The sequence below is a fragment of the Callithrix jacchus genome, chromosome 8, assembly GCF_049354715.1.
Source record: "Callithrix jacchus isolate 240 chromosome 8, calJac240_pri, whole genome shotgun sequence".
Lineage (NCBI taxonomy): Eukaryota > Metazoa > Chordata > Mammalia > Primates > Cebidae > Callithrix > Callithrix jacchus.
This window is the reverse complement of record NC_133509.1, coordinates 57,112,459-57,127,822: the sequence shown is the minus strand read 5'-3', so window position 1 is coordinate 57,127,822 and position 15,364 is coordinate 57,112,459. Positions and strand designations below refer to the sequence as shown.

At 41.8% G+C, this 15,364-nt stretch overlaps 1 long non-coding RNA gene and 1 pseudogene across 1 annotated transcript in view; one reads left to right on the top strand and one right to left on the bottom strand.

Moving 5' to 3' along the window:
• Positions 1–15,364, top strand: part of LOC144577368 (uncharacterized) — a 143,047-nt gene that overhangs the window by 8,792 nt on the left and 118,891 nt on the right. The window lies entirely within an intron of this gene.
• On the bottom strand, positions 4,534–4,888 carry LOC108593438 (large ribosomal subunit protein eL34 pseudogene; annotated as a pseudogene).

The following is a 15,364-nucleotide window of genomic DNA, read 5'->3' as shown; positions in this document are numbered from 1 at the left end:
TGGAGTTTCACTGTCATCCAGGCTGGAGTGCAGTGACAGGATCTTGGCTCACTGCAACCTCCGCCTCCTGGGATCAAGTGATTCTCCTGCCTCAGCCTCCTGAGTAGCTGGGACTACAGGCACCCGCCACCATGCCCAGCTAATTTTCTATTTTTAATAGAGATGGCTTTCACCATCTTGGCCAGGCTGGTCTTGAACTCCTGATCTCAGGTAATCTGCCTGCCTTGGCCTCCTTAAGTGCTGAGATTACAGACGTGAGCTACCACACCTGGCCAGCTTGGCTTCTTCTGAGGCCCCATTCCTTGGCTTTAAGATGGCTACTTTCCCACTCTGTCTTCACATGGTTTTCCCTCTGTCTGCACACGATTCTCCTGGCATGCCTAAATTTCTCCTTCTTACAAGGACACCAGTCATACTGGATTAGGGCTCACCGTGAAAAAAAAAACACACCAGAGCACCTCATTTTAACATAAGCAATGCTTTAAAGACCTTATCTTCAAATATAGTCACATTCTCAAGTACTGGGGCTTAGGACTTACACAAATTTGGGGAAGACACAATTCAACCTATACACTAGTTTAAAAAATAATTGGTGTATTATTGGTAATACAGACACAAAAACTGGGGCATGCCTGACTAGGCTAGAAAGATATGTGGCAAATAGCAATAGGAGGGTAGGTGAAATAACTTCACTGATACCTTAATTATTATTATTATTTTTTTATTTCTTTTTTTTTTTTTCGAAGACAGGGTTTCACCATGTTGGCCAGGCTGGTCATGAACTCCTGACCTCAGGTGATCCACCTGCCTTGGCCTCCCAAAGTGCTGAGATGACAGGCGTGAGCCACCACACCCAGCTGATACCTTAATTATTGATTGTTCACTGTGTACTGGGCATGATACTCACTGTCTCACAAAATCATTGTTTTAAACATTGATTTAACATGGCATCAAGTTTGGGAAAACATTGAATCATGACAAGCTGTGGACTTTGGGTAGACATAAGGAATGATTTGAAGGTATGAAAATGACATGAGAAAGGTATTTTATTTATTTTTATTTTATTATTTTATTTTATTTTATTTTTGAGATGGAGTCTTGCTCTGTTGCCCAGGCTGGAGTGCAGTGGCACAATCTCGGCTGACTGCAACCTCTGCCTCCTGGGTTCAAGTGATTCTCCAGCCTCAGCCTCCACGTAGCTGGGATTACGGGTGTGCACCAACAGGTCTGGCTAATTTTTGTATTATTGTTATTATTTTTTGATACAGAGTCTTGTTCTGTCACCCAGGCTGGAATGCAGTGGCGTGATCTCGGCTCACTGCAACCTCTGCCTCCTGCATTCAGGTGATTTTCCTGCCTCAGCTTCCTGAGTAGCTGGGACTACAGGTGCCCATCACCACACCCAGCTAATTTTTGTGTTTTTGTAGTGATGGGGTTTCACCATATTGACCAGGCTGGTCTCAAACTCCTGACCTTGTAATCTGCCTGCCTTGGCCTCCCAAAATGCTGGGATTACAGGGGTGAGCCACCATGCCAAGCCTAATTTTTGTATTTTTTTTTTTTTTGAGATGGAGTTTCGCTCTTGTTACCCAGGCTGGAGTGCAATGGTGCCATCTCGGCTCACCGCAACCTCCTCCTCCTGGGTTCAGGCAATTCTCCTGCCTCAGCCTCCTGAGTAGCTGGGATTACAGGCACGCGCCACCATGCCCAGCTAATTTTTTGTATTTTTAGTAGAGACAGGGTTTCACCATGTTGACCAGGATGGTCTCGATCTTTTGACCTCGTGATCCACCCGCCTCGGCCTCCCAACTGCGCCCGGCAATTTTTGTATTTTTAATAGAGATGGTGTTTCATCATGTTGGCCAGGCTGGTCTCAAACTCCTTGTGATCTGCCCGCCTCAGTCTCCCAAAGTGTTAGGATTACAGGCATAAGCCAGTGTGCCTGGCCAGAGAAAGGGCATTTTAGGAAGCTTAGTTTGGTAACAGAATAGATTAGTGTCAGTTTAATTTCAGGATCAGCAAACTTTTCTGTAAGGTGCCAGAAAGTAAATATTTTGGGCCATACCTGTCTTCTGTATTGCAAAATGCTGAACTGTCATTGTAATGTGAAAGCAGTGACAGACAATAAGTAAATGAATGAGCATGGTAGCTGCTAAATCTGAAGTTTAGCCTAAAGCCACCTTTTTACTTTTAAGTTCAGCCTAAAGGTTTCTTTGTACATTGTGAACTACACAACCTAGTTGTATGGGAGCGGGGGTCAGACATGCCTCATTGATGGGAGAGGGGATCGGTCATGTCTCATTGTACCTTGATGGGAGAGGGGATCGGTCATGTCTCATTGTACCTTGCTCCCTTTTGGAATTCAGGAAAAGCCTGACCAGCATTGACATCAATACAGATCTTAAGTCTGATCAGATACATGTACAGTCTATTCTCTTGGAAGCCTGCTACCTGGATGCTTCAACTGCATGATAAAACTTTGGTTTCTACAACCGCTCATCGTTAACTCAGACATTCCTTTCTATTGATAATAACTCTTTCAACCTTATGCCAATCAGAGAATTGTTAAATCTACCTGTGACCTGGAAGGCCATCACCCACCTCCCTCCTTCAAGTTGTTCCACCCTTCCAGATCAAACCAATGTAAATCTGACATGTATTGATTGATGTCTTACGTCTCTCTAAAATGTATAAAAGCAAGCTGTACCCCAGCCACCTTCGTCGCATGTTATCAGGGCCTCCTGAGGCTGTGTTACAGGCATGTCTTTAGCCTTGGCAAAATAAACTTTCTAAATTGAGTAAGACCTGTCTCAGGTACTTGTAAGCTCACAATAGTCACTGGCACAAGAGTGTAGAGAGTGGGGAAAGGTAACCCAGGGTAGTTCTTTCCTGCTCTCTGCCCCTGTATTATTCCTAGCCGCAACTTCTCTTCCTCCTTGGCTAGGCCGCCTTTCTCTCCATGATCCATGCAGACCTTGCCATGATTTTTGCGGCCTCTTGGATGCCTTTAGATTCTGCGCTCCACTAACTCCACTGATTCCCATTGTCTCTCCAGACTAGGAGGTGGCGGCAGCCGCCTGCTATTGCATTTCTGGATTGCTTTATTGTGCCCCTTTTGGTTTCTTAACTCTTCTCTTACCCATGTACCAATTCCTTGTGGTAAAATCCTTTTGAAATACTTAGAGTGGTTTCTGCTTTCTGGCTGGACCCTAACTAATATAGTTCAGAAGCTGCATTAGTTACTAAGTTATTGTCTGTTAGTTCCAAACCCACTGGGGCTGGGTTTGCAATTCTGGGGCTGGTATTCAACAAACTGCTTTTCTGCTTCTCCAACTGGCTTCCTGTTTCACTCTGCCAGTGAGGGATGCTAGAGCGGGACTGGAAGGCTGGAGGTAGGAGAATGAATTTCCTTTTGTTTGTTCTATGTGGGGTTCCTATCTAATTGCGTCCTGTAAGTAGCATCAAGCCGCCTTCTTCATCCTGGCAGTGCCTCTCATTCAGGAGCTGTATCCAGTTTCCAATCTTTCTAATACTTGAGAACTGGTCTTATTACACCCACTCAGAGACATCAGTGGTACTCTCTCCTCAGATGTATGAATTTCAGTTCTGCAGGAGCCTTTCCTTAAGCTTCAAAGTTTTAATCACCCCAGTCTCTTCCCTCAGCTGTAGGGGTGGCAACTGCATTCTGTAATTGCTACCTCTGTGGTCCTTTAGAGTTCTCTTTTTGCTCTCTCAGTTACCTAGTTAACAACTTTATAACTAATCATCCTTTATAGTTAATTCTGTCTGTTTATATACTGGTATGGTTTCTATCTCCTGACTAGGTCTTGCCAGTTACAGAAGTGGAGCTGGGTTTTTTTTGGAAAGGTGTCAGGTTTGGTTTTGAATATACTGAATTTGCAATAGTAGCGGGCTATTCAAGTGGAGATACCTCGTACATAGATCAACTATGGCGCTGGAGAGACAGGATCTGAAAATGTTTTGTTCTAGTCAGCACCAGTGCGGTCACGGAAACTACGATTGCTTGAGCTCTTCAGGTGAGTGGTGTGAAGTGCCAAGAGCAGATGGTTGAGAACAGCCTCACAAAGAAAAGGTGGCAACATTTTAAAAAATCCCAAATTCGAAGATACAATGATGAATTTATGATAAAGTATTGATAAATGAAGTTCATACCAAGATTTTTTTTTTCTGGCTACACTTAAATTCTTACCCAGCTCGTGTTTCAAAGTGTGTACCAATATTGAAGCTATCCTTACAAGCAAAGCCTAGGTACCCTGGAGCTCTTACTTCTCCTCTACCAGCACTGGAGAAAGCCAGCAGGTCACAGTGAAGACAGTAATTTATCCTTCCTTCTTTTGATTCTGTGAATCTACTATCAACACTATAGTGGTAAAGTTACAAGTTAGAGAAAAACGTATTATCTAATTAATGTGGCTCTCCCTGTTATTAACCAGCTATTTGTTTAAAATGTCTTAAAAAACCTTTTTTTTTGCAAGTCTTTTCATTTTTATTACTCAAAAAAGTTTCATTTTTTTATTTAGCTTTCTAACTCTGTGCTTGCTCCTTCAACACCTTCACAACGATTTTCTGCTCCTCAATAAGGAAAGCACGCTTGATCCTGTCTCAAACACATTTAGCACACGTGGAACCACCATAGGCCCTGCCGACATGTGTCTTTGTTTTGGACAACCTCATAAGAACATTAGGTCTTACAGCATGAACCCCTCAAAGTCTGCCCGGGCCACACGCCACATGCAGATTTTGGTGCTTTCCCAAACTTTTTGATATAAAGGTAAACAATTCTATTACTAGGGGTTCGGGACAGCCTCGTTTTGTTAGAGGCTGTATTGTAGGAAGGCCTACGTCGGTATGTCAAACGCTGGACCATTTTGAATGCCTACAGACAATGTCCCCTGAAGAGCTAAAAAACCTTTTATTTTATTTTACTCTTTTGTAAAGACGGGGTCTCACCATGTTGCCCAGGCTGGTCTTGAACTGCCCTGAAGTTATCATCCCTCTTCAGCCTCTCAAAGTGCTAAGATTAAAGTCATGAGTCACCGAGCCTGGCCTTTTAAAATGTCTTATTGATTTATTCAAGCATCCACTGAGTACCTACTTGGTGTCAGGTGTCCATTTCTTTTCTTTTTTTTTTAGTAGAGACGGCGTTTCACCATGTTGGCCAAGATGGTCCCTAGGTGTCCATTTCTTTGCAGTTTCCTGCCTGCCATTGTTCTAAGCCTTTTCTCTCCTGCACTCTCCTCTCGGTGCCTCTCCGCGCCCCCTTCTCCTTTGACAGGGGCTATTACTTTGCTGGCCAAATTAAGACCAGGTGAGATAAGCCTTTTAATCCATTCCAGAACAACTCTGTGGCTATTTATTTCCCTTCCCCATCTTAGGCGAGGAACTTTACTTTCTCTTTCTAAGTTTAAACTATCCTTATGTTCTCAATCCTCTTTATTCTATTCCTTTTCTCCCTTGTGGGTACTATAACATCTGCAATCAAAGATTTTCTCTCTTAATTATCTCCTTTTTGTCTAGCTTAAGCACCTTTAATTTCTTCTTCTCTTCTCTGCCTGCATACATAATCCTTTTTCCTCCTTGCTGAAAAAACAAAAACCCCAAACCCCAACGCCTTCATTTGACCTTGCTGCAATTTTTATCCTATTTTCCTCATCCTTTTGTTGTTACATGTTTGAGGACAGAACTCCATTTCTCAATGCAGAGTCACTCCTTGTTCTGCCCTCTTGTTGTCTGCTGCTCCCTCAGCCTTCATGTCTGCCACTCAAACCTATTGCTGAAGGCAACTCTGGGTTCCTCATCCCGAGGCGGGGTGGATTTTTCTCATCTCTCATTCTCTTTCAATGGTATTTGACACTGTTGATTATCTTTCTTGCTAACACTCTCCTTTCTTAGTTTTTATAGAACAACATATAATTTTCTTTCCATCTTTTTTAACCTTTCGAGGCAGTTTGGATGACTATATATGCTTAGCTTTAATTCCATTGTATCTACTGCAGTTTGAAGAAGTAGCAGCATGAAGTAGTGGCGTCACCAAAAACTGATTGCACTCAGATAGGCCTTGTATAATTTTGTCCAATGATGTTGAAATCAACTAGGGGTCTGTCTTCAGCTTGAGAGGTCTTACTGTTTGATTGTGTCAGAAGCTGGTTAAAGTAACGAGTCTCATTAGAGGATAGTGCTTGTTATATAGTGTCCCTTGAACCATGCTAGCTAGCTAATCCCTAACACATTTTGCCTTTCCAATCCCTTTCAATTCTCCACGTTTCAACCTTCCAGTTTTTGATGTAGATATATTAATTAATTGTTTAGGCTATGATTAACTTCTGTCTGCTGACATTTAACATTTATGTCCCAGTGGCATGTATTGGTTTTATTCATTAAACTTAGAGTTCTGGAGATTTTTCTGCCACCCCTAAGTGTAACTCACAGTGCTCTATATAAGAAAAAACAAACAAACAAACAAAAAAAACAAAACCACTTCATTTGACAGCTTTTCTCTCTTCTTTCTTTTTTTAATTTTTTTTTTGGACAGAGTTTTGCTCTTGTTACCCAGGCTGGAGTACAATGGTATGATCTCGGCTCACCACAACCTCTGCCTCCTGGGTTCAAGCAATTCTCCTGCCTCAGCCTCCTGAGTAGCTGGGACTACAGGCGCACACTACCATGCCCAGCTAATTTTTTTTGGTATTTTTAGTAGAGATGGGGTTTCACCATGTTGACCAGGATCTTGTGATCTACCCACCTGGGCCTCCCAAAGTGCTGGGATTTTAGGTGTGAGCCACCGGACAGGCCTCTTTTTTTAATTGATTTTTTTTTTTTTTGGTTTTTGAGGTCAGGCCTTGCTTGTTGCCCAGTCTGGAGTGCAGTGGTGCAAACATCACAGCCTTGACCTCCCATCCTCCCTCCTCAGCCTCCCAAGTAGCTAGGACTACAGGGGTGCACCATCATACTTAGCTAATTAAATTTTTCTTTTTTAAATAAAAATGAGGTCTCACTGAGACAGCCAGGTGTGGGTGGGGGGCCCTGGAGAAACTCCAGCCAGCCTGCCCACTGAGGTGGAGCCTCAGGAAGTTCATGACATTCACAGCAGGTAGGAGCCTGGCTCCTCCTCTAACTGTGTGGAACCTGAGATTTGAAGGGCGGGCAGGAAGCGCTCTAGCAGGGGACTCTGACCTTGTGGAGGATCCTTGTCTCCCCCCCTTTTTTCCCCTTTTTTACTCAATAGAACCCTATTTCACTCACCCTTTAAACTGTATATTAGTCTAAATTTTCGTGGCCGTGGGACAGACAAGAACCCCATCTTTAGCTGAGCTAAGGAAAGTCCTGCAACATCACTATGTTGCCTAGGCTGGGCTTTTCTCTCTCTTTAAATGTAGAAGTTATTTAACATGATCTAGATTTTGAAAAGCAGGATGCTTCTTGGAGATTTTATGTTTGTTATTAAAGATCAAGAAAGTAGGGTTTATTATTGTATGAGAAGCATTTTATCCGTAAATAAAAAATGCTAATTTGAAAAGTGTCATCACCCTATGAGACTGGATAAAAATAAGAAAAGATAACCTGGTCTTATAAACAATTTTTTGGGTATTGTGCAAAGTTATAGATGAACTTCTAGTTCTTAGTGTTGTTGGTTGACAGCTAACGTGGCGCTTTAGACCAAATTGAAAGAGAACTGAGCATTGTGAAGTTTTGGAAAAAGAGGCCTCTACAAGAAAGAAAAAATAAGACTAAAGTTTTTTGAATTTTAACTATTTTTTATTCCTGATTTGAAGCATGACAGATCCCTCCCTCCCTCCCTCCCTCCCTCCCTCCCTCCCTCCCTCCCTCCCTTCCTTCCTTCCTTCTTCCTTCCTTCCTTCCTTCCTTTTTGAGACAGAGTTTTGCTCTTGTTGTCTAGGGTGGAGTGCAATGGTGCTATCTTGCAACCTCTGCCTCCTAGGTTCAAGTGATTCTCCTGCCTCAGCCTTCCAAGTAGCTGGGATTACAGGCATGCACCACCGTGCCTGGCTAATTTTTTGTATTTTTAGTAGAGATGGGATTTCACCATGTTGGCCAGGCTTGTCTGGAACTCCTGACCTCAGGTGATCCACCTGCCTCAGCCTCCCAAAGTGCTGGGATTACAGGAGTGAGCCACTGCACCCAGCCTTCAAATATGGCAGATTTTAGTGGAGCCTGAACACTTATCCTTGCTGCTGTCATTTACCTTGAGTTAACTTATATTGCTGAAAGTAGGGAGATTTTGCTACTTATAGGTCATAGAATTTCCCTACTTTCCCCTTTTTATTCTCTGATGTTGTATTGCCTTTTCTCCTATACATATGTTGTGGTTGTGCAGCTCAAATGCACAATGTAATTTTACTTTAGTGTCAAGTTTACAGTACAAGGTGACTTGGCTAGAAATGAGGAAGTCAGGGCAAGAATGCATCTTGGATTCCCCACTAGCCAATTCTGGGACAATTTAAGCCTCAAAGTTACAGTGATAGTTAACACATAATAACTCACTGACTAGGAAGCCAAGAGTCCAAACTGATGTATGTGAAGGAATTAATAAAAGGAAGAGAACAGAAAACCTTCTTACAGCAGAATGGCAACTAATAAGTGTGACAAATATAGAAGGAATGATGGAATGAGAAAATCACCATTTGATAACTACCATATTAATAATTGCTTCCGACAAGAAGCATCAGTGGTAGCTAAAGTTAGTTAGGAAGTTTGATGAGGAACATGGCATTTACACAATCTTGAACAATCTTCCTTTTGTTACCTAGTCATTACAAAGGGAAAAATAGCAACTATGCAGTGGAGCTCTCTGGTAGCCCCTGCTTTAAGCAAGTAATCACTAATAATGGGACCAAGTAACATGCATTGCTAATGTGATCTTTTTTTTTTTTTTTTGAAACATAGTCTTGTCCTGTCTCCCAGGCTGGAGGTAGCTGGGATTACAGGCACCTGCCAGCATGCCCAGCTAATTTTTGTGTTTTGAATAGAGACTGGGTTTCACCATGTTGGCCAGGCTGGTTTGAACTTCTGACCTTAGGCCATCTGCCTGCCTTGGCCTCCCAAAGTGCTGGAATTACAGGCCTGAGACACTGTGCCTGGCCTTCCGATGTTGTATATTAAGAAGGACACAACATCATTTTAGTGGTATTCCTGCCAAAAATGCATATGCTGAATCTAATCATGAGGAAATATCAGACAAAACCCAATTGAGGGATAGTCTAGAAACAACTGGCCTGTAGTCTTCAAAAAAGTCAAGGTCATGAAAAACTGATGGACTCTTTCAGTTTGACAACTGGTTATAACATAATCCTGGAATTGGAGACTTAACTTTAAAGAAAGACATGTTATCATAACTGATGACAGGTGACTATGTACTGGATTAATGGTATTGTAGGCCGGGTGCGGTGTCTCACGCCTGTAATCCCAGCACTTTGGGAGGTTGAGGCAGGTGGATCACCTGAGGTCAGGAATTTAAGACCAGCTTGATCAACATGATAAAACCCTGTTTCTACTAAAAATACAAAGAATAGCCGGGTGTGGTGGCATACACCTGTTATTCCAGCTACTCTGGAGGCTGAGGCAGGAGAATTGCTTGAACCTGGGAGACAGAGGTTGCAATGAGCCGAGATTGCGCCATTGTACTCCAGTCTGAGCAACAGAAAGAGACTCATTCTCAAGAAAAAAAAAAAAAAGAAAGAAAGAAAAGAAAATAATATTGTATCAATGTTAAATTTCCTGATTTTGATAACTGTACTATGGTTATAAGGGAATGTCCTCATTCACAGGAAATGCACGTTAAAGAATTTAGGGGCAAATAAGCATAATGTTTGCCACTTAATCTCAAAGTGTTCAGGAAAAACATATACATATATATTTGCAGAGGGAAAAGTTAAAATAGGGGACAAATGTAAACAATTAGTGAATCTAGAGAAAGAGTATAGGAATGCTTTGTATGATTCCTCAATTTTTCTGTAAATTTGAAATTATATCAAAATAAAGTTATCAAATAAGCCCGATCCCAAATTTTTTGGGGAGGGTTTTTGTTTGTTTGTTTGTTTCCCTGAGACAGAGTCTCCATCTTCTTGCCCAGGCTGGAGCGAAATGGCACAATCTTGGCTCACTGCAACCTCCGCCTCCTGGGTTCAAGCGATTCTCCTGCCTCAGCCTCCCAAGTAGCTGGTATTACAGGTGACCACCACCATGCCTGGCTAATTTTTTGTATTTTTGGTAGAGACATGTTGGCCAGGCAGGTCTCAAACTCCTGACCTTCAGGTGATTCACCCGCCTTGGCTCTCAAAGTGCTGGGGTTACAGATGTGAGCCACTGTGCCCGACTGGGGAGGGTTAATACTTGTTTTAAGTAAAATCTTCTTAAAATATATAATATGTATAAAGAGGAGTGCACACACCAAAAGTGTACAGCTTAATACAATTTTATGAAATGAACACCCCATGTAATCACAATCCAGGATTTCTTTTTTTTTTTGAGACGGAGTTTTGCTCTTGTTGCCCACGCTGGAGTGCAGTGGTGCAATCTCGGCTCACTGCAACCTCCTTCTCCCAGGTTCAAGCAATTCTGCCTCAGCCTCCTGAGTAGCTGGGATTACAGGCGTGTGCCACCATGCCCTGCCTTCAATCCAGGAGTTTGGACACAAAACTTTATTTTCTCTACCCAGATTTCCTAGTTATTAACATTTTGCCATTTTTTTTCCTCTCTCTAACATATATGATGATTCTTTTTCCAGACCATTGAAGAACAAGTTGCAAACATGATGATCCATTCCCTAAATACTACAGTGAATTTCCCCTGAACAAGGACATTTTTCCTGTATAACTATCCCAATTCAGGGAGTCAACATTGATGTAATGTTACTATACAATTCACAAACCCTGTTCAAATTTTGCCGACTGCCCCGTTCTCTCTCTGTAGTCTACAATGCGATCCAGTATCACATTGTGTTAGTTGTCATGTCTTTTTAGTCTTCTTCAGTCTAGAACTGTTCCTTAATGTTTCCTTGTCTTTCGTGACCTTTACAGTTTTAAACAGTATATTCTATTTCATTCTCTAAGTACTCTCAGTTGGGGTTTGTCTGATGCTTTCTCCTGTCCAGACTCAGGTCACAAAGTTTTGGCAGGAGTGGCCACCTCAAAATAATGCCATGCTGTTCTCAGTGCATTCCAGCAGGAGACATCTGATGTCAACCTGTCCCATTGCTGGTGATGTTTACCTTGATTACCTAGCCTAGCTGATATCTGCCGAGTATCTCTTTGTAAAGACATTTCTCTGTTTGTAATTGAATAGCATTTTGTGAGGTGATAGTCAAAGACTATGCTAATATCTTGTTCTTCTTTACCTACCAGCCTTGGTATTCATTGATGACTCCTACCTGAATCAGTCACCACTGTGATGGTTGCCATATGGTGATTTTTTTTTTGAGATGGAGTCTCGCTCTGTTGCCCAGGCTGGAGTGCAGTGGCATGATCTCAGTTCACTGCAAACTCCACCTGCCAGGTTCAAGTGATTCTTATGCCTCAGCCTCCCAAGTAGCTGGGATTACAGGCATGCACCACCACACCTAGATAATTCTTTGTATTTTTAGTAGAGACAGGGATTCGCCATGTTGCCCAGCCTGGTCTCTAATTCCTGAGCTTAGGCAATCTGCCTGCCTTGGCCTCCTAAAGTGCTACTATTACAGGCGTGAGCCAATGTACCTGGCCTATGTGGTGATTTTTTAAGTCCATAACTTTTTCTATATTATTAGATGATATTCTTCTGTAAAGAAAAACTTTCACTTCTTCTTCATTCATTCACTCATTTATTCATATCATTGTGAACTCGTAGACTTCTGTGTCAGTCAATAGATTAGGATCTGTTACCATCATTTATTAAAATGCTGATTGTCTCAGTTTTGGTCAGTGAAAACCCTTTCAAAGTGGAGACCCATTTCCTTTGGGCATATTTCTTTCTTTCTTTCTTTCTTTTTTCTTTTCTTTCATTTTTTTCCAGTAATGGCTATAAGCAATCCTTTGGGCATATTTCTATCATCCTTTGAGTACTTCCTTATTTTCTGATATTATAGGATATTCCAAACTCATCTTATGCCCCAGCCCTGGAATCTGTCATTTCTCCAAGGATTCCTGGTTCATTTTAGTGGAGGACGGTGTTTAGAAACCGAGATCTGGGTGCTTAGCAGGCTCATTGGAACTAGGGTTCATATGCACACATTGATTATCTGTATCTGTCTTATCTGTCTAATCATCATCTAGCAATATAGATTCATACCAGTATGTCTATTTCCAATCCAGTAGCTCAGTTTCTTTTCCCCTAGCTTTCTTCCAGTCCATATGGGAGAAGTTCACTCCATTTTTCTTGACCCTGTCAACTTCTCAGCCCCAGCTCTGCTGCCGCCTCCTTGGCCAGCATCCTCCTTGGTTCTCTGCCTTGCTGTGGCTGCCTCTTTGGTGGCCATTCTGGCTCCTTCATGGGATAGACTGGAAGGGCAGGGAAGAGGGAAGAGGAAGAGCCATTCTGATATTCCCCTAGCTTGTTTTTTCTTTTAAATGGAGATGGGGTTTCACCATGTTGTCCAGGCTGAGCTTGAACACCTGAGCTCAAGCCATCTGCTGGCCTGTGCCTCCCAATGAGCCACTGTGCCAGGACTTCCCTGGCTCTTTAGTGAGGACCCAACACTCTTCAAGAATTGATGCACACTGAAAGTTTGACACCTCAAGATTTCTCAGTGTGATGGGTTATTTTATGGCTTAAAGTGACTAATATTTGCAAGATGAATTAGTGTTTAGTAAGAATAGGGGAAAGAAAATCAGCAGGAGCAGACAGAGGGGAAAAATAATGGAAAGAATAAATAATTACCCTTTTAGTTGGGGATGGACAGAACTCAAGTCCAGTCTCAGTTTTTTTTTTTTTTTTTTTTTTTTTTAAACATGGGGTTTTACCATGATGGCCAGGCTGGTCTTGAACTCCTGACCTCAGGTGATCCACCCACCTCGGCCTCCCAAAGTGCTAGCATTACAGGCGTGAGCCACTGCGCCCGGCCAATTTTTTTTTAATTGTACTCTAAGTTCTGGGGTACACGTGCAGATCTTGCAGGATTGTTGCACAAGAACTCACATGCCATGGTGGTTTGCTGTCTTCATCTCCCCGTCACCAAATCAGGCATTTCTCCCAGTGTTATCCCTCCCCAACCTCCCGACTTCCTGCTGTTCCTCTCCTAGCCCCCCACCCCCAACAGACCCCAGTATGTGACATTCCCCTCCCTGTGCCCATGTGTTCTCATTGTGCAACACTCACCTATGAGTGAGACCATGTGGTGTTTGGTTTTCTCTTTTTGTGTCAGTTTGCTGAGAATGATGGTTTCCAGATTCATCCATGTCCCTACAAAGGACATGAACTCATCCTTTTTTATGGCTGCATAGTGTTTCATGGTGTATATGTCCTACATTTTTTTGGTCTAGTCTATCATTGATGGGCATTCGGGTTGGTTCCAGGTCTTTGTTATTGTAAACAGTGCCAGAATGAACATATGTGTGCATGTGTCTTTATAATAGAATGATTTATAATCCTTTGGGTATATACCCAGTAATGGGATTGCTGGGTCAAATGGAATTTCTATTTCTAGAACCTCAAGGAATCACCACCCTGTCTTCCACAATGGTTGAACTAATTTACACTCCCACCAACAGTGTAAAAGTGTTCCTATTTCTCTACATCCTCTCCATCATCTGTTGTCTCCAGATTTTTTAATGTTCACCATTCTAATTGGTGTGAGACAGTATCTCAGTGTGGTTTTGATTCGCATTTCTCTAATGACTAGTGATGATGAGCATTTTTTCATATGTTTTTTGGCCTCATAAATGTCCTCTTTTGAAAAGTGTCTGTTCATATCTTTTGCCCACTTTTGAATGGGTTTGTTTGTTTTTTTCTTGTAAATCTGCTTTAGTTCTTTGTAGATTCTGGATAGCCCTTTGACAGATAGGTAGATTGCAAAAATTTTTCCCCATTCTCTTGGTTGCCAGTTCACTCTGATGATTGTTTCTTTTGCTGTGCGGAAACTCTTAACTAGATCCCATTTGTCTATTTTGGCTTTTGTTGCAATGCTTTTGGTGTTTTAGTCATGAAGTCCTTGCCTATGCTTATGTCCCAAATAGTTTTGCTTAGGTTTTCTTCTATTGTTTTTATGGTGTTAAGTCTTATGTTTAAATCTTTAATGTATCTGGAGTTAATTTTAGTGTATGGTAAGGAAGGTGTCCAGTTTCAGTTTTCTGCACATGGCTAGCCAGTTCTCCCAACACCATTTATTAAACAGGGAATCCTTTTGCCATTTCTTGGTTTTGCCAGGTTTGTCAAGGATCAGATGGTTGTAGATATGTGGCGGTGCCTCCGAGGCCTCTGTTATGTTCCATTGGTCTATATCTCTGTTTTAGTAACAGTACCATGCTGTTTTTATTACTGTAGCCTTGTAGTATGGTTTGAAGTCAGGTAGCATGCTGCCTCCAGCTTTGTTCTTTATGCTTAGGGTTGCCTTGGCTATTTGGGCTTTCTTTTGGTTCCATATGAAGTTTAAAGTGTTTTTTTTCCAGTTCTGTGAGGAAGGTCAAAGGTAGTTTGATGGGGATAGTGTTGAATCTATAAATTACTTTGGGCAGTATGGCCATTTTCATAATATTGATTCTTCCTAACCAGGAGCATGGAATGTTTTTCCATCTGTTTATGTCCTCTCTTATTTCATTGAGCAGTGGTTTGTAGTTCTCCTTGAAGAAGTCCTTCGCATGCTTTGTTAGTTGTATTCCTAGGTATTTTATTCTCTTTGTAGCAATTGTGAATGGGAGTTCACTAATGATTTGGCTCTCTTTAAGTCTATTATTGGTGTATAGGAATGCTTTTGATTTCTGCACATTGATTTTATATCCTGAGCCCTAGCTGAAGCTGCTTATCAGCTTAAGGAGATTTTGGGCTGAGACAGTGGGGTCTTCTAAATATACTATCATGCTGTCTGCAAATAGAGACAATCTGACTTCCTCTTTTCCTAATTGAATACCCTTTAATTCTTTTTCTTGCCTGATTGCTCTGGCTAGAACTTCCAATACTACATTGAATAGGAATGGTGAGAGAGGGCATCCTTGTCTAGTGCCAGTTTTCAGAGGGAATGCCTCTAGTTTTTGCCTGTTCAGTATGATATTGGCTGTGGGTTTGTCATAAATAACTTTTATTATTTTGAGATATGTTCCATCGATACCTAGTTTATTGAGAGTTTTTAGCATAAATGGCTGTTGAATTTTGTTGAAGGCCTTCTCTGTATCTATTGAGATGATCATGTGGTTTTGTC